Source organism: Notamacropus eugenii, chromosome 5 (assembly GCF_028372415.1).
Source record: "Notamacropus eugenii isolate mMacEug1 chromosome 5, mMacEug1.pri_v2, whole genome shotgun sequence".
In the NCBI taxonomy this organism is placed as follows: Eukaryota; Metazoa; Chordata; class Mammalia; order Diprotodontia; family Macropodidae; genus Notamacropus; species Notamacropus eugenii.
The window spans coordinates 448,460,183-448,483,475 of NC_092876.1; the positions used below are offsets into that span (position 1 = coordinate 448,460,183).

At 36.3% G+C, this 23,293-nt stretch overlaps 1 long non-coding RNA gene and 1 pseudogene across 1 annotated transcript; one reads left to right on the forward strand and one right to left on the reverse strand.

The window, feature by feature from the left end:
* The window catches only part of LOC140508044 (host cell factor 2-like), a 36,087-nt pseudogene extending 33,686 nt beyond the window's left edge, over positions 1–2,401 (reverse strand).
* A 13,081-nt stretch (positions 2,402–15,482) lies between these two features.
* Positions 15,483–20,790, forward strand: LOC140507214 (uncharacterized). Its single transcript, XR_011968248.1, has 3 exons — positions 15,483–15,530; positions 16,224–16,323; positions 20,673–20,790. It is a non-coding gene; the product is annotated as an uncharacterized lncRNA (long non-coding RNA).
* Positions 20,791–23,293: the final 2,503 nt, after the last annotated feature.

Below are 23,293 nucleotides of genomic sequence, written 5' to 3' on the forward strand. Positions count from 1 at the left end.
AACAGAACAATAATTCTCATAAGTGGGTTTTATAAAGAACTTTTAGTTTTGCGAAGTTCTATGTCAATTTCTTTCCATTTTGTCCTCACACCAAATCTGAGAGTTAAATATTATTATTCCTATTTTATAGGTGAGATAACTGAGTCTGACACATAGATTTGGTGACCTGACCAGGTATCACAGCAAATAAATTTCTGAGGTACTATTTTAACTCAATGATTCCTGATTCTCAAGTTCAACACAGTATCCACTCACCTCTTAGCTGGCTCTGATTTCTACTTACTCCCAGAATGGTAAGATCATATGATTTATCTCTAAAATCTCTTCTTACCCTAAATTTTTTCTTACCATATGCCTCAAAAACAAAAAATCTTGCTTCTTAAGTAAACTGTAGTCTGAGACATCTGTATTTCTTCATTTAGAGAGATTTGGTTTTCCTTTTCACAGCTAGTGAATTGCCTGACCAAAACATTGTTATTTGTGATGATCCCCACATCATACCACTGTCATTCTTTTGATTTTCTCTATGGTCATTGGCTTTGAAGTACTGTCTTTTCATAATGGAACAGCAGAGTCCTGTGCTTCAGCAGAGCTGATTTTATTTATCGGTTGTACATATGCTTCATCAGCTTCTAATTTTGCACTTCATGCTGTTAGCGATGTTTCATTTAAAAAAAAAAAAACTGCCCCATTTGTACTGGATTATTCCATTTTAATGGCATGCTGGGGGATGGTACACATATCTGAAATGGCACTGGATACAGCAGCTTCAGAGTTTACTATCCTTAAGTCCAGACCATGTGATTCACTTAACATTTGTTGAAGTTTGATCATTTTCATTTTTCTTTAGCATATCCATTGAACAAGTGCCATCTGCCACATCAGTTGCCATAGCAAAGGATGGAAATAAAGAGGAATTGGATTCAGTTTTTTTTTCTGATCTGATTGGCTTCTTACTCCAGTTTCTTTCATGACAATGTGGTTAGATTCTATACTATTTCCCATGTCTTCTACCTTTACTAATTCTTAAAATAAGAGAGAGAAACCAACATGGTGGTAATAACAGTGTTATTACTGGTTTGATTGAGAAAATTTGCTTATATTTCTTGCAAACTTACATGAGAGTCTGGTGATGCTGTTGGTATGGTTGCATGGTATGGTGGGTTCATGTTCAGTTGAAGATAACCTTCAGTGGTAGAAACTTAGTGCTATTTAACTTGAAGAGAGTTAGTAGTAGCTTTGATCACTCATACATGTGACTTCTCACTATCAAAGTACCAAAGATCTTTGCAGCAAACGTGACTATGCAAGACCTTTTTACATCTATCTCTTCCACTCCAGAAGTACAGGACTATCCCAATTTCAATAGCACAGAGTCCCCCCCCCCCCCTCTCTGTCTGCTGCTACTTTTTTTCTTTTTGTTTTCCTGAGAATCAGATTCTATACATGTCCATTCTACTGTGTCCAGATTCAGGTAAGAAAATGAACTTGTACACTGCCATTCACAGCCCAAAAGAGAGGCATTGACATTGTTCATGGTTTGCTAAACCCATTCACCCAAAATGTACATCCTATTTCCTATAACATCCACTGTATGAAGACTGTGTGGGAGTTGTGCAGTCCCTTTGGTTCCTGCTTATGACCGTGATATAGTTTCTCTATCTTGCCATAAGTCATCAACAGGGAGCCACACATTCCTCCAAAAATGTACATGTTGGTATTTCCTGAGTCATTCCTGCAATATATAAAGGTAATATGAGGTTGGGGGTGGAGATGGGGGGAGACATAATCCTTTGTTCACTGGAATGCTCCCACCCACAATCCCTGAGCATTGAGGAAACTCCAGGTCACAGAAGTCATTTAGATATCTGGGACTATTTCTGTCAGAATCTTCACTCTTGTCCAGGACACCAAATAAATACCACTTATTACACTTATTGTAAATAACACTTATTAGGGAAAAGCCATGTCCAAATCAAGAATAGGGAGGTGAACCAGCAGAAGTAGGTTGAAGTTTCACTTTTCCCAAAGCCAGCAGCAGCTTGCCTATAATTCACAGCACTCATGGCTGTATCTTTCATGTTTGCCCATTCTCCCATAGACCAGGATTCCAGTGCCATTGCAGACAAACCTATGGGCAGAGGAATATGGCCCTGTAACAGACAGGTTATAACTGTGCTGTGGATATTCAGCTCCTCCACACTGCTCTCCTTGCCTCAGCTAAAGGTAATGGCGTGTTTTCGGTGGGAGCTAAAGACTCATCCCATGAAGACAAAACCCTCCTTCACTTCCACAGGGAGCCAGCTACCATCTTGCTCACTCCTCCACCTCCTGTCCCGCACCTTTTGGTGGCCCCACAATGCACCACAGCAGGCCCTGCTCCTGCAGATGGACACGACATTCAAATAAATATATACAAAGCAAGCTATATACAGGATGAGTAGGAAATAATTAAGAGGAGGAAGAGTTGAAGATTTGCAATAAGAGATGGGATTTTAGCTGTAGTTAAAGGAAGTCAGTGAAGTTGGGGCAGAAGACTGACAGCTCTCCAGGCAGGGGTGTAGCCTGAGGAGAAGGCCCCAGTTAGGGAGTCCTGTGGGGGAGGGGCAGGGTCACTGGGTGGAAGAGCGCATGTCAGGTCCTGGGAGGAGGGTGTGAGGAGATTGGAAAAGTGGCCCCGGCAAGGCTTTTAAGGGCTCTGAATGATATTTGACCTGGAGGCAGTGGGGACTCACTGATGTTTGTTGAATGGGGAAGGGGTGCGTGTGTGACATGGCTGGCTCTGTGTTTTAGGAAAATTAATTTTAGTAAGTGAACTCATCCCCAAACATTCAAAATTTCTCCATTTGCTCTGTAACTGATGGTTTCATATATGGATGGTTCTGTGCTGACAGGTGGAAAACCTCTGCTTTCTTGGTGTTAATTGTCAGGTCAAAATTAGAACAAGCACCAAAGAATTGATCTGAAAGTAAAAAGCAAAATAAAAATACAATATAACAGAAATAATGTTTATTTGTGGTTTTCTAAGTCAATATGCTACCTGCAGGGATCCACTTTAATTTGAATTTAACCACATTGATATACACACCTTCACAGACCTAAATACATGTACTCAGACCACACTTTTAGACGCATGTGCTCCCTATTGCATTTATATCATATTGCATTGTATTGTATTTACTCTTCATTTGTGTCTCCATGTATGATCACTCTTCCTTATGATGTTTGCATATTTGTCAGAGACCTTTCCTCTAAGCTTTATTGTTATTTTTCTTACTGTTTCATTTCATTAATAGCTTTGCTTTGATCTAGTAGTATTCTCTGGTTGACTACTAGATGTGATCTCATTAATAGTGGTTTGTAAGGGCTGATATTCATACAGTAATTTGAGCCAAGTACAGGAGTGGGAGCCCTATTCTGAGAGTACAGGTTCAGTCACTGTATATATACACTGTATATTATAAATATATATATAGTAAATATATACACATGCATATATATATATATATACTGGAAATCATGTGAACCAAGAACTTCATTTTATGGATTAACAAACAGGCTGAAGGGAATGACTTTACCAACACTGCGCTGCTCGTAAGAGACATGAGGGCTATGATATGGCCAAACATGACTGTCCCTCTTCTTTTTCTACTATGATGTGTGCATATATATATATGTATATATATATATATATATATATATATGTATATGTATATATATGTATAATGTAGAGTTATAGGTATGGATATATACACACATTTGTAAATATGTATATACATATATATATGCATTTTGAATGTGTTCATATGTGTGTGTTGGTATATATATGTATACATGTATATGTGTGTGTCTGTGTGTGTGTGAATACTTGCTTGGTTATTTTGCAATCATATTTTATTCTTCATGACCCTTGACAAAGAGACTGAAGTAGTTTGCATTTCCTTCTCTAGCATATTTTACAGATGAGGAAACTGAGGCCAACAGTGTTACATTGCCCTCAGTCATACAGCTAGTAAATATCTGAGGCCAGATTTGAACTTGGAAGGATGAGTCTTCCTTCCTCAAGGCCTGATGCTCTGTCCATTCACTGTGCCCCCTAGCTGCCCACAAGCACACTTAGAAGTCCTTGAAGTGTTATATAATTACAAGCGTTGTTATTTGTCTCATTTTTAAAAATAGATCTCAAAACAGAATCAGAGAATTTAAATGACTTGACCAAGCTTATCACATAACCTGTGTCTGAGTCAGACCTGGAATCTGAATATTCTGATGTCTGTTAAACCATGATATTTCACACTACAGCACAGAGAAGTTAAAGAGTCCTTAAATTAGATTTGGTCAAATCCACAGATGCCTGTAATTTACATCCTGAAGTAATTAAGGAAGGGGCCGAAGTAATTTGAGAACTGTAGTTAATCGTGAAGGAATAAGGAAATAACCAGGGGGTAGAAAAGTGCAGAAACCTATCCTTATGGGAGAAAAAAAAGACTGGTGACCCTCAAAATGACAGGAAGAATATTGGTTTTGGAAAACTAGAAGATTGTAAGACATCATAGTAGAAAAAGAAGAGCGGTAGTCATGTTTGGCCATATCATAGCCCTCATGTCTCTTACGAGCAGCGCAGTGTTGGTAAAGTCATTCCCTTCAGCCTGTTTGTTAATCCATAAAATGAAGTTCTTGCTTTACATGATTTCCAATGCACCTTCTAGTTCTAAAATACTATTATTTGATGATGCTCTCTGTCTAATTCATTATCTTCCAAGGATGAAGAGATAAACTTAAAGGAAATACAAGCAATAAGTATGTCATATATTCTTGACCCCAGAATGGTAACCCTCTGTTATACAAGATACTCCTCCTTGAGCATAAACGTACTGTATAGGAAACCCACATAGCAGAGAGGAAAGGAGGGAAAACACACTTACCACGGCAGATCAGTTGAATCACTCCAGGCAATCAGGGGTTGACAGTCAGATGACCTTCACATCCCACTGAATGTGTTATATTAGAGATCAGTGAGAGGTGTAATTTGTCTTCATTTGATTTAAAAACAATTGTTTTTTTTTTGTCCTAGCATATTCAAAGGTTAGGAAAAAAAGAGCTTAAATCATGGTATTAATAAAAGTGCAAATATTAGTGAGTAGAGGCTGTATTTTAAATATGATTCCTCTAGGAACCCCTCATTTCGTTTAAGGCTCTGTTCAAGGACACTTTCCTTTGAGAGACCTTTTGTGATTATTTGTTGTACATTTTGCATTTAAATATTATCCAATCGTTATAGAGTAGATAAGGTACAGAATTTTACCACAGAAAGACCTCCCTTCGAATTCTCCCTTGGACAAGGTGCTAACGTCTTTGTGCCTTAGTTTCTTTATCTGTAAAATGAGGTTGGATTAGATTTCCTCTCAGATTCCTTCCTTCACTTTGATCTGTATATATGTTGTTTTCTCCCAGAAGAATAACAGTTCTGTAAAAGCAGGAATGAATTCTCCCTTTTCTTCATATCCTACCACCTAATGTAATCCCCGACAGGAAATAGCTGTGTAATAAAAAGCTTATTAACTAAATTTAATTCAATACAATACAATCCTTAGCCATCATTATGGAAATCCTTTTTAATCAGTGCCTGAGCTTTGTAGCTAACAGGTTGATGTATTTTCAATGCAGATATGAATGACATAATTGGGTTTTTCAGATTGTTGATGATGCCAGGGAGTATGTTCTTTTTTAGAACTTCAGCAAATAGCAATAAAATACAGAAGAGAATACATGAGTTAGACATGAGTCAATAACATGATGAAGATAACAGCTTTTTAGTGAGAATGGTAATGGTGTATGACTATAAACACACGTATGTATATAAACATACATGTTTATATGCATATAGACATAGATACATGGCTACATGCACATACATTACATATACACACATAAACATTATACATACAGACAAAAACTGGGTCACATATTTACATATACATGCACATTTGTGTCTACATAGATGGGTACTTTAAAAAAAGACAAATTTTTTCTCCCAGTATAATCAGCATTGTGTCACAAAATCCCTTCTACTTCTTTCCAGTAACACTTGTAACTTTGTCCCTGCTTTACCCTTTCATCATTTAGCTATTATTTTTTCATCCCAGACTAGTGTTGCAGAATGTCACTGCAGGAAGTCATATAACTCTACTGATACAGCCTGTTGCTAAAACTTAATAACTAAGCTCCTAAGCCCCTTCTCCACTGAACAGTACCTGTTTGCATTCTTTGACTACTTCCGTTTATCACCTCCTAAAGTAGTTGTTATAAACTATCTTATTTAAGTTAAGTTAATTAATGCTGTCTTTCATTTTACTGAGAAAATTTTGGATCTCAGTTCTAACCTTCCACATCTTTGAGTTTTCTCAATCCTTGTACTCTAAAAATTATCTTCTATTTTAGGTGCATCATGGTCCTGGATACTCTTCCTTCAGCATCCATAACATTGTTTCTTCTGGCTCCTTCTCTTCTTTTGTCATGACTCCTTCCCTTACTCCTTTGCTGTATAAATATCATCTGTTTTCAACATGCGGCTCATTACCCAGTCTTTTTTTCTTTCCTTTTTCATTATTTTTGTTTTAATTAAAAAGGTCTTTTTCACTTTCAGTTTTAAATTTTTTTGTAGAAAGAAAGCCTTTCATCCTTTTTTATTTTTAAAAAACTACACAAATTCCCACATTACTCATGTCTAAAAATGTATATTTCTTTCTACATTTTAAAATACATCACTTTTCTGGAGATGAGTGGCATTTTTCCTTTTCATTCTTTTGGATTAATGGTTTCTCTATGGATTGATCCAAGTTCTAAAGTCACCTAGATGACTTTTTTCCTATAATATTATTATGTAAATTGTTTCCTAATTCTAATTCCTAATTCCTTTTGTTATTTTATGATTGTCACCCCAGTTTGCTGAAATTGTCTGTTTTATCATATCTTATGATATAATTATATCTTATCACAGTCTTATGCCAAAATTTGTTTTGCCATTATTCGGTAGTAGGATATTCTCCTATCTCTCAAATTATTTTCAGTTTTGGGATACCTAACAAATAACTATGATAAATATTTTGAAAATATGGCTCCATTTCCTCTTTTATTTCTTTGGAGTATAAACCTAGTGGTATAGCCACATCAAAGTACATGTACAGTTTGGTAACCATCTGGGTCTGGTTCTAAATTTCATTCCAGAATAGCTAGATTAATCCATAATCCCATCAATACTAGCATATCTGTTTTTCCCCCAACCCTTCCAACACTTGTCATTTTTCCTTTTAATTTTTCTTTTCTTTGTCATTCTGATAAGTTTTGAGGTGGAATCAAAAAAGTGCTTTAATTTGAATTTAGATAGATACTACTCATCCTTTTCCTATTTGAAGGAAACATTCTAGAGCTACTAGGATGGGATGAGGGAGACTGAGGAATTGAAAATGATATAATTTTGTGAGTCAAAGAGACTGGGAGGATACTTATAACGTTGAGAGTATAGGGAAGTTTGGAAAAGGAGTGTTTTAGGGAGAAAAGATGAATTTTCTTTTGGATATGGTAAGAATGGGATGGTTCAGGCTCTGTCTTAGGTCCTTTACTTTCCTCCCTGTTTACTGTATCACTTGATGGTCTCATCAGCTTCCAGAGATTTAATTATCTGGTTTATGCAGATAATTCTCAAATCAATTTATCTCACCTTAACTTCTATTCTAACTCATGAATCTAACTGCCTATTAGACATCTTGAACTGTAGACATCAAAAACTCATGTTTAAATCTTAACTCATTATCCAGTCCCATTGAACTCAACTTCCCTTTCACTGTCAAAGCTACCATCATCCTTCCAGTCACCAAGGTTCTTAACTTACTGGTCATCCTCAACTCCTCCCTTTCACCTGTTGGCACCATCTGCTACCCACAATCTATTCCTGACTCCTGTCAATTCTTCCTTTGCAGCATCTCTTGCATTTGCTCATTTCTCCCCTCTGACCCTGTCACCTTGGTATAGGCTCTCCTCACCTCATGCTTTGACAACTGCAGTAGTCATCTGGTTGATCTCATGAAGTGATTTTCCTAAAGCACAATTCTGACATTGTCACTCCACTGCTCCATAAGCCCCAGTAGCTCCCTTTTATCTCCATGATCAAATATCAAATTATTTGGGGCTCAGAGCCCTTCACCACATGTTGCTAGTTCCCCCCCTGCCCCCCTTCCTACTCCAGGCTTCTTAAACTTTACTTCCCTCCACATACTCTACTATTTAGTGACACTGCTCTCCTTGCTGTTTCTCACACAATATAGTCTGTCTCTCTACTCTGTCATTTCATAGCAATCTCTTCCTCTACCAACGGCCTCCCCATCAGCTCTCTACCAAGGGAAATGCTCTCCCTTCTTGTCTATTCCTCCATATTTGGTCCGGCTTCCTTCAAATCTCACCTAAAAATCTCACCTCTGCAAGCAGCCTTTATGAGTTCTTCTCGATACTCTATCCTTTCCTCTGAGATAAGCTCCTGATTCATCCTGAACATGTATTTCATGGACATAATTGATTATAGACTGTCTCCCCCAATAAGAAGGAAGCTTTTTGAAGGTTGAGACTGTCTCTTCCCCTTCTTTTGATATCTTCAGCACTTAATATATTGGTTGGTGTATAGCAACTGTTTAACAGATGTTTGTTTACTTGGTTTGATGTAAATATGGGATACACAGTTTGAGATGACCAGTTGGCAGTATATGGACAGAGGCTCAGGAGAGATACTAAGACTGGATATGTAGATCTGGGAATCATCTGTGTTGGAATGAATATTGAACAAATGGCAGTTGATGAGATTACCAAGTAAGACTGTACAGAGCAAAAAGAGAAGGCAGATGATGAAAGAGCCTTAGAGGACACCTATTGTTAGGGGTTGTGGTGAAGATAGCCAAGGAGACTAAGCAGAGAAAAAAACCCAGAAAAAATAGAACAGAGATGGAGCAGGTAAAACAAATAAAAAACAGAATTTGTCATTTGCCTACAGGAACTCCACCTTATCCCTATCTGAAATGTGACACATACAAATCCCTTTCTCCACCTTTTTTCTGTTAAGCAAGTTACGGACCTGTGCATGACTCATATGTAATCTTAAAGTAATACTAAGATTCTCCCTCATTGTCATCTTCTACATGTAATCAATTGCCAATTCTTGGATTCTATCTCCATAACAGGTGTTGAGTTTGTCTCTTTTTATCCAAACAAATAGCCACCATACTAATTCAGGTTCCTACCACCTCTTGTTTAGATTATTCAAGTTGGTGCCTCTGACTCCATTTTCTCTCTTTTTCAGTCTATCTTTCAAACACCTGTGCAAATAATCTTCTTCACATGCAATGCTGATGGCAATTCCTTGATTACACTACTTTGGGAACTCTTCATCACTCCCAAGAAAAATATATATTCCAACCCTCTACAGTCTTACTCCTACTTATTTTTCTGTCAATATTTTGTACTGATCCACTTTAAACTCTCTATGTTCTAACCAGACTGGGCTATCAACTGTTTCACCATTTCAGTTTCACCTACTGTTTCACCTACCTCAGTGCCTGTAATTCAGTAGTTCTCCATGGTTAGAATTTGCTCCCATCTCTCTTTTACATGTTTTCCTTTAAGTACTGCTCAGGTGCCATCTCCTCTGTCTTCAGTGAGCACCCCAGCTATTAGTGCTCTCATGCTTCTTAAATTATTGAGCATTTACTTACCTGTGTGTGCACACGTTGTATCCTCCTAATAGGATATGTACTCCATTAGGCCAAATGTGATTTAAATTTTGTCCTTATATTCCTAGCATCTAAAAGAATACCCTACCTATAGCAAACACTTAATTAGATTAAATTAATATTTTCTGTTCACTTTAGAGATTTGAAATAAAATGAAACAACATGAAGAGAATACTGAACATTATGATAAAGGGTTAAGACAATAGATCTTCCCAGGAAAAGTCAAGGTGGTTTGTACTAACCTGTGCTGACCTGGTGATAATATGCCAGAAGCAATCAAGAATCTCTAAAAAACAGTTGCTATGACTTTAAATTAAAAACTCTTTAACAAGTGAATTTTTTTTCCTTTAAAATTCGCTTCCCTTTCGTCTGAAAAATACTGTTAAATTAAATGCAAAATGCATTTTAATGAAGTGCCATAAGTATTAAAATTGAAAATGAGAGGGCTCAAGAGCAAGGAAAATTAAAAATGCCTCTAATAACATTATCTCAGCCCAATTGAACACATATAGCATTTTATATTCCACCAACTTAAAAATAATTCTCTGTAATAAATTAACATTTATTAAAGGAACTTTGAGAAACTTTATTTGAAAAATTCTGACTTGGCAGTTTTAATGTCACATAAATTTTATCCATGGATTTTTAAGTAATGAAAAAAATGCATTGTCTATAACTTTTTAAAATAATGCCTAGTACAGCAACACATATATTTCATAAGCTCAATATATGTATAGAATTAATGAATGTATGATCCATCCCCTTTACTACCCTGCTTCAATTACATATTACAGGTCCCCATGGATTATTCTTACCCTATCAAAATTACATCTGAAAACATTAACTGACATCTCCTGAATTGTGTGGATAATAGTACTAGTCACAGTCACTATGGAAGATAAAATACACACACACACACACACACACACACACACACACACAGAGCTTTTTCTGTCCCTTGAGATGTTTTACGATTGATTAACATACCACCAAATAATGACATAAATGTTGCTCCTAAATAGGTCTCTAATCCCCTCATCAAACGATTCCACACTTCCCCTTTCTAGATTCACAGGCTTAGATAAGATCTCATAATTGAAAATAATAATAATAAATCAACTGCACTGAAGCCCTGTGCTTTCCCCAAGGGTTCTTCTGCATTTATCTTTCACAGTTTTTTTTTTCTTTTTGAATTTCTTGTTGCTATCTTTTTATTCTACCACCTAGAATTAGAAATCAATTCTTTTGTTTCTAATGTGAATTCCCCCCCCCCTAATTATAAGCTGCTATTTTATTTAACAAAGGAATTGATTTCTGAAAGCTCTATTCAGACATTAGCAAAACCCACAATTGGAATTATCATTCAAATCAACGTCCCTTATGATAACATTAATGCACCACTCAGGCTTAGTCTTATTTTTAGCCTCTTTGCTCACACTTTCTTTTTTTTTTGCTTTCTTCATTTTAATCATTCTCATATAATATCTCACATCTTCCTGTCTTTCAGTTTGCTTTTTTTCCTTTTCAGAATAGTTCTGATTGTTGAGATGACTTCCTACCTGAGTTGACAGGTATGATTTATTGAACATTCATAGGATGATTTTGTTTTCACTTCCAGGAAATCACTCATTGTATTATTTCTTTGCATATTCTTCTACTGTAAGAATTGGTAGTCTTTACTCTTTGCTACCTCTTAACTTACAGAAGGAAACATTTATTTTACATGAGATAAAAAGGCAAGGATTCCTTTGTCTTCTCTTTAATTGTCTGATGGCTATATCTTCTGCCACTTTCTAATCAAAGGAAACAAAATCCCTGGTTATTTGGGTCATGGAAAAAAGGCTATCGCTGACTGAAAGGTGTGCATGGGTCAGCCCCTGCAAGTACATACTGTCTTCATTTTAGTTCATATTGTGATTATTTTTAGTGACTGACCCACACATAGATTCCTATTAGACTGCTGATAGCATTTATATGAAAAAAAATATCTGGTGTGTCAAATAGAGTTGAAATTCACTCTCTTTAGCAAATATTTCTTCCTATTATATTTTCTTTTCACCAGCTTTCCATTAATAAGACCTGTTTGTGTGATGATTAGCAAGCACCCTCCACCCCTGCCTCTGATTTCTAAAAATTTCTGTGACCTAACATGGAATCAATTTCTTTCATTAAAACTCATTCATTCATTGGTTCCATAGACATGTATTCAATGATTACAACATCCTAATCACTTTGCTGGGTGCTAGGGACACAGAAAAAGAAGAGAACACAGTCTTTATCCTCAGGGAACTTATATTCTACTGAGGTGACAGGTGGCATAAAATAAATGCATATTGTATCAAAAGTATATTGTTTGTAGATAAAATTCTAGTCTCTCAGTTGAATATGAAATATTCACAGTGCATATTTTACTAGGCTTGTTCTAGTATCTTGTGTTTTTCTAACACCTTCTTTAATTATCCTTAACTAATTAAGTGAAAGAAGAACATAAGTGAACACCTTCCAAGAAGTTTTGAAGACATAGAATATCGGATTGTGGAAAATGCTGTTTATTAGAGCTATACAAAGCAAAAAATAAATTATTTCAGTATTTCCCACTGAAAAAGGGATTATGTTCTCCTATGCAGTGTGGCTATATAGCCATAGACATGAAAATGGGAATAACAGAGAGAGGAAAAAAAAATAGTGGATATTTTAGCAAGGGGTATCTTATATAGCTTGCCTCAGAACTAAAATTTTGTCCTCCTACTATAAGAGAGACACATGACGTAGGGAATAGAAAGCCAGAAAGACCTCATTTTAAGCACAGTGTCTGACAAACATTGACTGAGTGATCTTGGATAAGTCAAGTCATTTAAACTCTCAGTACTCTAGGCAACTCTCCAAGAGTATAAATGGCATAGAACCAGCTGACCTGCATTGCCCTCCTCATGCAAGAGTTCCCCAGCCCAGTGAAATCACAATGCGAGTTTAAAGTTACTGGACTAGAGCCTTGAAGTACCTTGTCTATCACCAAACAGCCAGTATTACTTACAGAAGTGGGATCTGGATCCAGTCCTGTGAGGCCAGTTGTCTATCTAGTATGCACCACTGTCTCTACATTCATGTTTTATGTATTTTTCTAAGAGTGCTAAACACCATTTAGCAGGTTGCAATGTTTGATGAGGGAGAAAGGATCCTGTAGAGGATAGATCTAAGTTTGAAACTGTCTGCTAATAGACAGTTCCAATACAGTAAGGCCTCCAGTATCTCCCCCATCTCCTCCCTCATTTTCTTGACCACTGGACTGCTGTGTAAATAGCTTGAAGCCTTTTGTGATAACCTTTATCACCTTCTATATTTATCTTTTGCAACTTTCCCTTCAGTTATAAAGCCAGAGATGGACATTTTGCATTACATATTAGCCCCAATTAACTCCTCACAGCCATGAATTGACATCCCTGCTCCAAAGAGGTGAATTAGAACTTGTTTTCTAGTAACAGAGACCTGTTTATATTCCTTCTCATCCCACACCCACCTTGCCTGAGTTTGATCTTGTGGCCCCATGCTCCTGCCCTGGGTGTATCAGTTTAGGACAATGACTTTTACATGAATTAAAATGAATCACAATGGGGATCTTGTGAATAGCCTGTTCTTTGTGAAATTGTCCAAGTCCCTAAGGAAACTAAGTCAAGGTGAAACTCATCTTTCATTGTAACTAAAAGATTATTTTTTTTCCTTGAATATATCTGTAGCTTCTAAAGGGGAAAAATTACTAAGAGTATCTGCATTATACAATTCATGCAAGGTAGATTTCACTAGTGACTTACATCAAGTCCCAAACATCACATCTCCTTCCTTCTGTTGCTGATAAACATCAAGAGGTACAACTATGACCATCATACTACCCCAAATGAAAGAAAGTTTTGGCAGAGGCATTTATTATATCCATTAAGTCCTGAAGTTCATCAACCTGAATTGATATACTGATACCAGGGTTCTTAAAATATTGCTAACTTTAAGAAAATTAGAACTTGGTAATTTAATATTCTCCCTCTGATCTATGTGTCAGTGATTCTATTCAGAGTTAATTAGAAAAAGCTTAGAAGGGGGGTGGTAAATGAACAAAGGATCTTTATTAGAATTATGCTGAAGGGTTAGCAAATACCAAGAAGTCTTAAATTGCATGTCCTTGGTGAGCAGTAAATCTATCTCTTGGTCACTTTTTCAAATTAAGGGTTTCATTAGGAACAGTACTGATTAACTAGATAGTCACCTGCTACAAAGCATTTTATTTAAAGCCATAACTCATTACACAGATATTAATAATCAGAGCTTCTCTACACATTAGTATTTTTTAACAGCTTTCAAACATTGGAGACATATTCATGAAAATGTATTCCAAAATTTCCTGGAACTTTGTTGTGCTCTGTTATGAAAGCGCTGTTTTAAAAGGATTTTATTTTTTTCTATTGAAAAATGCTTCCAAAACATTTAATGAACAACAAATGCTTTGGCAGTACATCGAGTTTGTTTAGAAACAGTAACATTAGCAGCAAGTTGGAAATATAGGGTTGAAAATAAGATTTTTCATTACCTAACTCCAAGATTATTGATCAGAAAGGAGGGACCCATCTAGAAAAAAGCAGTGTTAGTCCTTTAATGAGCCAAAACAAAATGTCAGTCACTGTGGATATAGATAGACCAGAGAGAACGTGGGGCTGCATTCCTCTCCTTCATCTTCTCTGTTTCAGCCTATGGAGGAATGATGAAGAGACTATAGGAAGCCAGGGTAAGATGCAGAAAATCCTTTGTAGTTGGCTAAATTTCACAAATAGATAATTAAATCTTGGACATCAGAGTGATGCTCCCCTACATAAGACAAATAGCTAGATGCAAGTGGTTTTTTTCTTTGTTCTGAATCATAAAGCTTTGGAGTAGCTCAATTAGTTCAACTAGAGAGCCAGCTAAGGTTGGTAGCTTTCACAGCATCACAGATTTAGAACTAGAAGAGACACGAGCCTATCCACTCAAACCCTTCTTTTTATAGATAAAGGAATTAAAGCTTTGTAATCCAAAAGATCAGACCACCAAGAAAAGTAAGGAATCAATGATAGATGTCTAACTCTAAGAAATGATTCAGAATACTTTTCAAATCAGAAATTTAAAAGTAAAAAATGGCAGTAAATATGTGCGTGTGGGCAAAGCCATTCCCATCTACCCTTTGAGATATTTACTACTTCTCTGATTTGTTGCCTTTAACTAGATGAACTTGGAAATGTCTTATCAAGAGTTTATAACTAACTCCCCAGGCAGGCTCTCAGGGTCACAAGCATCCCAGCATGAATAGTTTTATTTATAAAGAACAGATAGTACTAGTATCAAAACCCATGGAAAAGAATGATATCTATTAGTGAGCAAAGCTCCTCCCCAAACTTCCACTGTCTCAGTTGTTTGTTTCACTTTCCTGAGCAGGACCCTAGAGGAAGGACTTTGGATTTTCTTCTCACACTGACTCTTCAATGACAGGTTCCTATGTCTGTGTTCATGGTATCAACATCAACTCTAACCTTCAGTGACTCTCAGCCCTTGTTACTCTCCTTCACAGCTTTGCTTCCTGCAGCATTCCTTTGCTTTTAGCAGGTGCTGGTCTCTGTCTTTCTCTTCTATTGCTTCTCTTTTTGTTTCTTCTCAACATCTAGTGATTCTGTTCAATATCTCCATCATCTTTTACCAGGGAGCCAATTCTCCAGTAGAGCAAATGAGTATAAAGGGGTAAGTGATGTGGAGTTTCTATTTAAAGCTTAAATTAATCACAGTCCAGTTTTCTGAATCATTTTCTTATTCACTGGTTCTATAACATCAGACTTGCACGTAAGAAGTCTGCTCAGGGCCTAGAAAAGTTTTCCTCCTGTACTTTATAAGTGAGTTTCTCTCTTTACTTGGATTTTGGCTCATCATGAATTATGATGGTAGATTTAAGATCCTATGATCCCATGTTTATTCCTTTCCTCACAAACTACAGATTAGGCAAAAGAAATTTATAATCTGCTGACTAAAATCAAAGTTAATAAGATGTGTATATGTATATATATAGATACATATGTAGGTGTGTATACATGTCTATATGTAACATATATTCTTTATATAGTGCCACTAATTAATTTATACTCTTAATAAACAGGACTGTTTTATATCAAAATTTTATTCATATTAATATTTTTACTCTTTGAGACAGCAGTTACTCATGCCTTGGTTATGGCAGACTAGCTTTGCAGTTTACCAAAAGTACAGGCATAGGAATACTCTATATTTAATCTTCCAGAGTTAGAAAGGGTACATCTCCCTCTCAGAGGAAGGATTTAGGGTGTCTTCTCTAATACTAGGTGTGTTTTCTCCCACTGGTAAACCACCAGTGCTTAATACTCCTATTCATTTAAGCAATTAACGTTAATTTGTCTTGCGAAGGTGCAGTGACGTGGGCACAGTGAATGAAGAGCCAGACCTAGAATGAAGAAGACCTGAGTTCAAATCCAACCTCTGATACTTAATAACCGTATTACTCTTGGTAAGTACTTAACTCTGTTTGCCTCAGTTTCCTAGTCTGTTAAATGAACTTCAGAAGGAAGTGGAAAACCACTCCATTATTTTTGCCATAAAATCCCAGGTAGGAAGGCCAAGATTCAGACATGAGTGAAATGACAGAAGAAAGAACAAAGCTTTGGATAAGGGATATTTAGTGTGCACTTGTTAGTTTGGAGGTTCTGTGCTTAGAGCACTGGACTCGGAGTCAGGAAGACCTGAGTTCAAATTTTGTTTCACTTGCTTTATGGCCATGTGGCCCTTGGTAAGTCACTTAACCTCTGTCTGCCTCAGTTTCCTTATCTAGTAAAATGAGGGTAACAATAGCACCTAACTCCTGAAGGTGTTATAGGGATAAAATGAGATATTTGTAAAGCCCTTTGCAAACCCTAAAGTGCTACCTAAGGGCTAGCTATTATTAGGATTGCTATTATGCTTCAAAGATATAGAAGTCACAGAAGTTACCAGTATACCCTCCCAACACCTGAAGTATGTATTCTTCTTTATACCATGTTGGTATCTCAAGAGAATGTACTTAAACTTAATTTGCTTTCAACATAGCAAGCACCTCACCTTATTCCCCTCCAAATGCAGCTTAGCAGCTAAATAAAATACACATATGGCTATGACTATGCTGAGTTCCAAGAGTCATCCTCCAGGGCCTCCATACTGAGCTAAGTAACCACGTAAAATGTCATGGAGTCCATTTGAGGACCTCCAGGAAACTTATTCCCTCAATATCTCAAAACTTTAAAGTAGTAACCATCTCCAATATCTTTTTCATTAAAAGCAGGAGAATACACAGACAGACAGAGAGACAGACAGACAGACACACACACACACACACACACACACATGCAATTGCAAGCACAAGCAAAAACAATGAAAAGGGGGCCATATTCATGGCTCACTTACTGGCTGCAGATGGAGAGGCCTTCTTCCCTACTAATATTGATTGACTCAAACAGCAACCAGCCAGAAAACTGTCAGCATAAAGTCAATGTCTAGCTTTTGCTTGTTAGTGCATCACAGTTTCAATTAGACGTCGAATTTACAGTTACATGTATGTCATGTGATCAGCAGAAAAGAACTAGGTACAGAATCCACTGCATAGGATCCCACCTTTTCAGAATCTCACAAGCTCTTTCTCTTAGATTGTATAAAATAAGCATGTTCCTTCTGAGTGCCATCTCCCTCCTTCATCCTGTCAAGACATTAGGAGACACCCTGTTTTCCAGAGCTATGGCCCAGCAATTAGGTTCTTCCCTGAGCTTGACATAACAACAAGCCTTTGCACTCTCCCTCTGGATGATCATGCCCTTTGACAAAGTCACACATTTATTGTATTGCTTTGACCAGCACCAGGTATTCTCTAAGTTTGGATGAGTTCTGGTTTTGAAGCTCTGCTATGAATCAGACTTGTCACATGGTTGCTATTACCCCTCACTGTCAGGGCTATAGCCCACTGCATAATAATTGGCATAAGTATGGAGATCTCCCCACACTGCCTCAGGCCTCCCCAAGTAGTGGTGAGATTCCTGCACATGTATCTAGATCCACTCCTTCCTTGCAAACTGTTTTCCTCATTTTGAAATTAAACCTCTGTTTGATCCCTGACTCTCCTGTTTCTAGCCTTTTCTGTTACATTCCAACCATCCATAGGTTAGATGTGAGTTTGGTTGGGTTAACAATCCCCTTACTTATAACATAACAATTCGGAAGAAATGTTTTAGTTTCTCAGATGAGTTCCAAGCCAGTTTAGGTGATGGCTAATACCAAACACCATCGCACGGTATCATAGAATCATTGCATCATAGCTCTAGAGCTAGAAGGAAACAGAAAATCTAGCCCAACAATATTGTTTTGCTCATGAGAAAACTAAGACCCAGAGAGGGAAAGGAACTTGTAAATGGTGACTTGCATTGTCAGTAGAACTTGGAATCAAACTCAGATTCCAAGGGTCCAAGTGCAGCTTTCTTTCCACCGTTCCATACTATGTATCCTCTAAAATATTGATGCAAGGCATTAACCTAGTTGACCTTTAAGATTCCTTCCAGCTCTAAATACGTAGTTCCACAATTTATTAATATATAGCTAACCTCCTTTACATGAAACGAAGCATCGCGTAGATGTATTACTCCAAATAGAACCTCAACATCACTTTTGAATGGTGCGTGTTATTATGTGCACAGCTTCTACTAATAATAAGTAACATTGCATGGTGCTTAAAGCTTTCCCTACAGCAGTCATATGCGGTATTGTAACTATTATCTCCATATTGTACATGAGAAGATGGAGATGAAGGGAGATGCATTTACTTACTCAGGATCACCTAGTTGGTAATTGTATAAGCTGCAATTTGAGCCTGGGTCACTGGATGTTACATCATGTTCCCTTTCAACTGTACCACAGTGCCTCTAATGATTCTGTTTATAGAGTTAATATTCTTAGACATATGAGAATACTTTTTATCCACCAACTCTTTTCTTAAATGTATTAGATCCATGATAGAGAGGACAATAATTTCTATTTTAATCATTTGAGAACCTCTGGAATGAAATTTCTGTATGGAGTAAGCCTTTTATAACTGTTTATTTGTAATATGCATCCTGTGACATAACATTTAGGAATCTTTATTTCGCTAACTCGGGAGCTGCCCTAGCTCTTCAATAGGCATGATTTAGCCACATGATAAGGTCTCATTTCCTTTGAATGATTTATTGTGACAACACATGAATCCAGCTATTGAATCTTTAACAATAAATAACATACAACATTTGCAGTGCAGAACAATGAAGCATTATGATGATAGACCCTGAGTTGTAATGATGACAAAATGCAGCAATTTTTTGCCAAATAATGAAATTAAAGTTTATCTGGGGGTAGGGGGTATGAGTAAAGGGTGCCTGCAACCTATTATCTTACGGTCATTTGGGTTTGTCAGTGGGTAAGCTTCAAGTAATTATTTTCATTTTACCAGCAGTTAGCTGTGATTTCATTGTTTATTTACAAAACTCATGGTTGAATGAGTTCTGTTTTAAGGGCATAAGATGTGTATTAAACATAACGGTGAAATGAATGCTCTTTGGCAGTGAACCCAGTGTAAATAAAGAGTAGGCATAAAATCAGGAGTCAAAATCACCATCCACAGTCAAATCAGTACAAAATTATTCGTCGTAATGTTGTTATTGTTTCTGCTGCTACTGCTGCTGTTTTATTTTATGTGTCGATTTTTAAGAGTGTATAAGAAAAAGAGTGTATTATTGTATTTCTGCACTTCAGTTATCAGATAGCTGGCTGAAAGACATACACATGAATCAGTTTCATTAGCCCAAATACATAGAAAGCCCTCTGATCTTCCTAGAAGTCTTACTGTCCAGAAACCCGTCTTCTCTATTGTTTCTATAAGGCTGCAAGCACACCTGATGAGTTTGCTAGCAGTGCTTCATAATAAATGTTAGATTCAAAGCACTGGAAGGGACTCTGGGATAGCATCAATCACATTACTTACGTTTCACAGCAGGAATCGCACCTAAACCTTTTTCTAAAAATCAAAGAGCTTCCTGGAACATGAAAGGATTGTCTTTACTATGTAATTCCAGTATGATTCCCCCACTAGTAGGGGAAATCTTTTCATCCATCACAAAATCCTTTCTAGGACGTGTCACCTTGAAATAGCTGGCTGCAGGATTCTGGAATATAAGTCCAATTTACGGAAGTCCCTTGGTTTAAAAAGAAAAAAAAAAAAAGGAAAGCATGTGGGTCTCCAAACACATGAGAAAATCTAGGTAGCTAAAAAAGAAATTCAAAAATTTCTTATAATCAGAGGTAGGAGATTAAGATAGATGCCCCTGCCACTCATCCACTCAGTATTGTCCTCAATTGATTATTTTGCTGTTTCTAGAAAATCTTGGTTCTGATTCACATCCACTGTTCTAGAAATATGTATAAACACATATTTATAACACAGGAGTACGTAAACATAGCTATGTATATGTACCTGTATATTAATATACATATAGTGCATATAATCTGAATCTATATCTAATTATATGCAGATAAACTCTGGTGGCTCCTGTCTTTCTTTGAAATGATCATGTACACTAAAGCACCAGGCTACCCCCGCTAGAATAAAGGGAGTCCTCAGAATATAGCCTGCCATTAAAGGTTTTGCCATAAAACCCATGATCTTCCATTAATATTTTTGGAAATCCATTGATATGCTGAGTTTTTTCCATACAAGGCCAAAGAAATATGTTTATTTCAACCTTTGGGGAACCCAGTGACAAGTTACTTATTGGCCCAGACTTTCAACCTGTTTTTTCTTGTTTGCAGACCTCCTAGATCAAGAAAAAGAACACACTGCAAATGATTCTACATTTTATCATTCTAGTACACAGGGGATTGGTTACCCTGATCAGTTTCCCTTGGCCTGTGACTGGTAAATTCTCACTTCCTGCTCCTCTTATCTCTGATACTTAGTTGTAGTTTATTGAAGTAAAAGATTTTCTATCTTTTTACCATCACCTTCTCTCTCTCTCTCTCTCTGTCTCTCTCTCTCATTTTTTTTAACCCTGTCCCTGGTACCATCAGCTGCTTCATTCTAGTGGTCTATCAAAGTCTTTGACTCAGTGCTACTACCTACTGCCTCCTTCCTGGTTGCCTGGATATTAAAACAAACAAACAAAAACCAAAAAAGAAAAAAAAAAGATATTTATTTTCATTGTTGTTCTCATTTTAAATACCTAAATGAATGAATGAATGAATAAATGAGTAGAGAGATATGTAAAGTTGAACACAAAAAAGTGGATTGTATATGACCTCAGGAATCTCTCATGCCTCAAGCTTTTAATTTTAGAATATAATAAATTATGTACATTACTTTTAAAAATAAATAACTTGTCCATCCTTCCTTCTGAAGGTCCTTCTGTCCTCTTCTATTCCCTATGCCTACAACAATAATTCAATGTTTTGTTTTGTTTTTTTTTCTTTTTGGAGACAGGGGCATTATTACTTCAACATAGAGCCAAGTCTGCAAATGTACCTTTCTGAAACTTGGATCTATTACTTCTCAGGAAGTGGATAACATGTTTTGTCACAGGCTGCTTGGTAATTAATCATGTCAACACTTTATTTTTTTAGCAGATACCTTAGTACATATATTTCTTCAAATTTTGTTTTTCAGTCTTTATATTTTGCTCTATGTTTTGTTATTTAAAAAAAACTAAATTATTAGTAAAAGTATTTTGAAATTTCATGAAATGTTTGATTTCTGTTCAGTCCATTCTAATGCTCAAGGGATTTGTTATATGTATAAGGTTTACGATTACATGTTCCTTAAATTCCTTTTCTTTACATTGTTTCCTTTTCCTCACCTTTCTTCCTTTTTCTTTCTTTCTTTCTTTCTTTCTTTCTTTCTTTCTTTCTTTCTTTCTTTCTTTCTTTCTTTCTTTCTTTCTTTCTTTCTTCCTTCCTTCCTTCCTTCCCCCCTTCCTTCCTCCTTCCTTCCTTCCTTCCTTCCTTCCTTCCTTCCTTCCTTCCTTCCTTCCTTCCTTCCTTCCTTCCTCCCTTCCTTCCTTCCTCCCACTCTTCCTCCCTCCCTCCTTCCCTCCCTCCCTTCCTTCCTTCCTTCCTTCCTTCCTTCCTTCCTTCCTTCCTTCCTTCCTTTCTTTCTTTCTTCCTTCCTTCCTTCTCTTTGACTTAGTAAAGTGTCTTCGAAACACAGGTGCTCTTGATTTGATTTTTATCTTTAAAATAGAAAAAACATTGATCTTAAACCAAGAAGCATCTAATTTAAACACTGAATTAGATCATAAATTATATATTTGGAAATATTCCGTTCTTGTTATAATTGTAAAACTCACTAAATATCAGCTGAGATCTTTATTGTAGCATGAGAAAACAAAAAACATAGAAATTAAGGAAAATGATTGGATTTTGCCATAAAATTAAATCATTTGGCTATGAGACCATTATTTAAATAAAATCAGGTCTATAAGGTTATCAAGGTATGTATTTCAAGGAAATATTCAAAATGTCCATTTATTCACATTATTTGGACTACTTATATATTTACATTTCTATAAACAAAATCCTTTCTCGAGAGGTTCTCCAAATATCTTTCTGGTTTTTCTTCACCATCATTTTGTTGTCATAATTAGAGTTTTCAAATATCTGGTACAATAGATGGAACAAAAAAAGGGAGAAAGACAATTAAATATCATTAAAAACTGAACATTTTATGAAAATGAACTTTTGGAATTGGATGTAAATGAATAGGTTTTTATGTCATTATGAGTTTTGTTTTGTTTTGTTTTGTATTTTTCTGGTTACACAGGCAAACTATAAACACTAGATTTGTCCTCAAGACATGTTTAAGAGTAACCTCCCCTGAATTCAACAATGTTGCTTTGATGAAATAGCATTATTTGATCTATCTCAAATGTCACTGGATGCCAACATTCAAAAGGAAAATGTTTCCAGTCCCAGTTTGAGATTAAATAATCCTTTGTTAATTAATTGTTCACACAGTTGAAAATAATCAATCTACTTTAAAAGGACTTCATGAAACAGCAACAATTATTAAGACTTTGGAAACTCTGTTCTTGGAAGGAAATGATTCTTGCAGGAGAAATTATGTTACACCAGATCCTTTACAAGAAAAAAATACATGAAATATTACTCGATTACAGTAATGCCTTAGTAATGTGAAACTGTCAGGGAAAGAAATGTTCCATCTAATGTAATAATTCAAGTTACTTGTTACCTATTAAAATATCAATTTTTTAAAACAAAATAAAACAACTAATTAAGATAGAGAGCTTTCTAAAATGCAGTTCAGCTTTCCATGTCTTCTTAAAAAGTATGCTAAATTCATTGAAACTTTCCTTGTTGACTCCTGATAATATGATTATAAATTAGTCATTATACCATGCTCTCACGGCAATGCCTGGTTT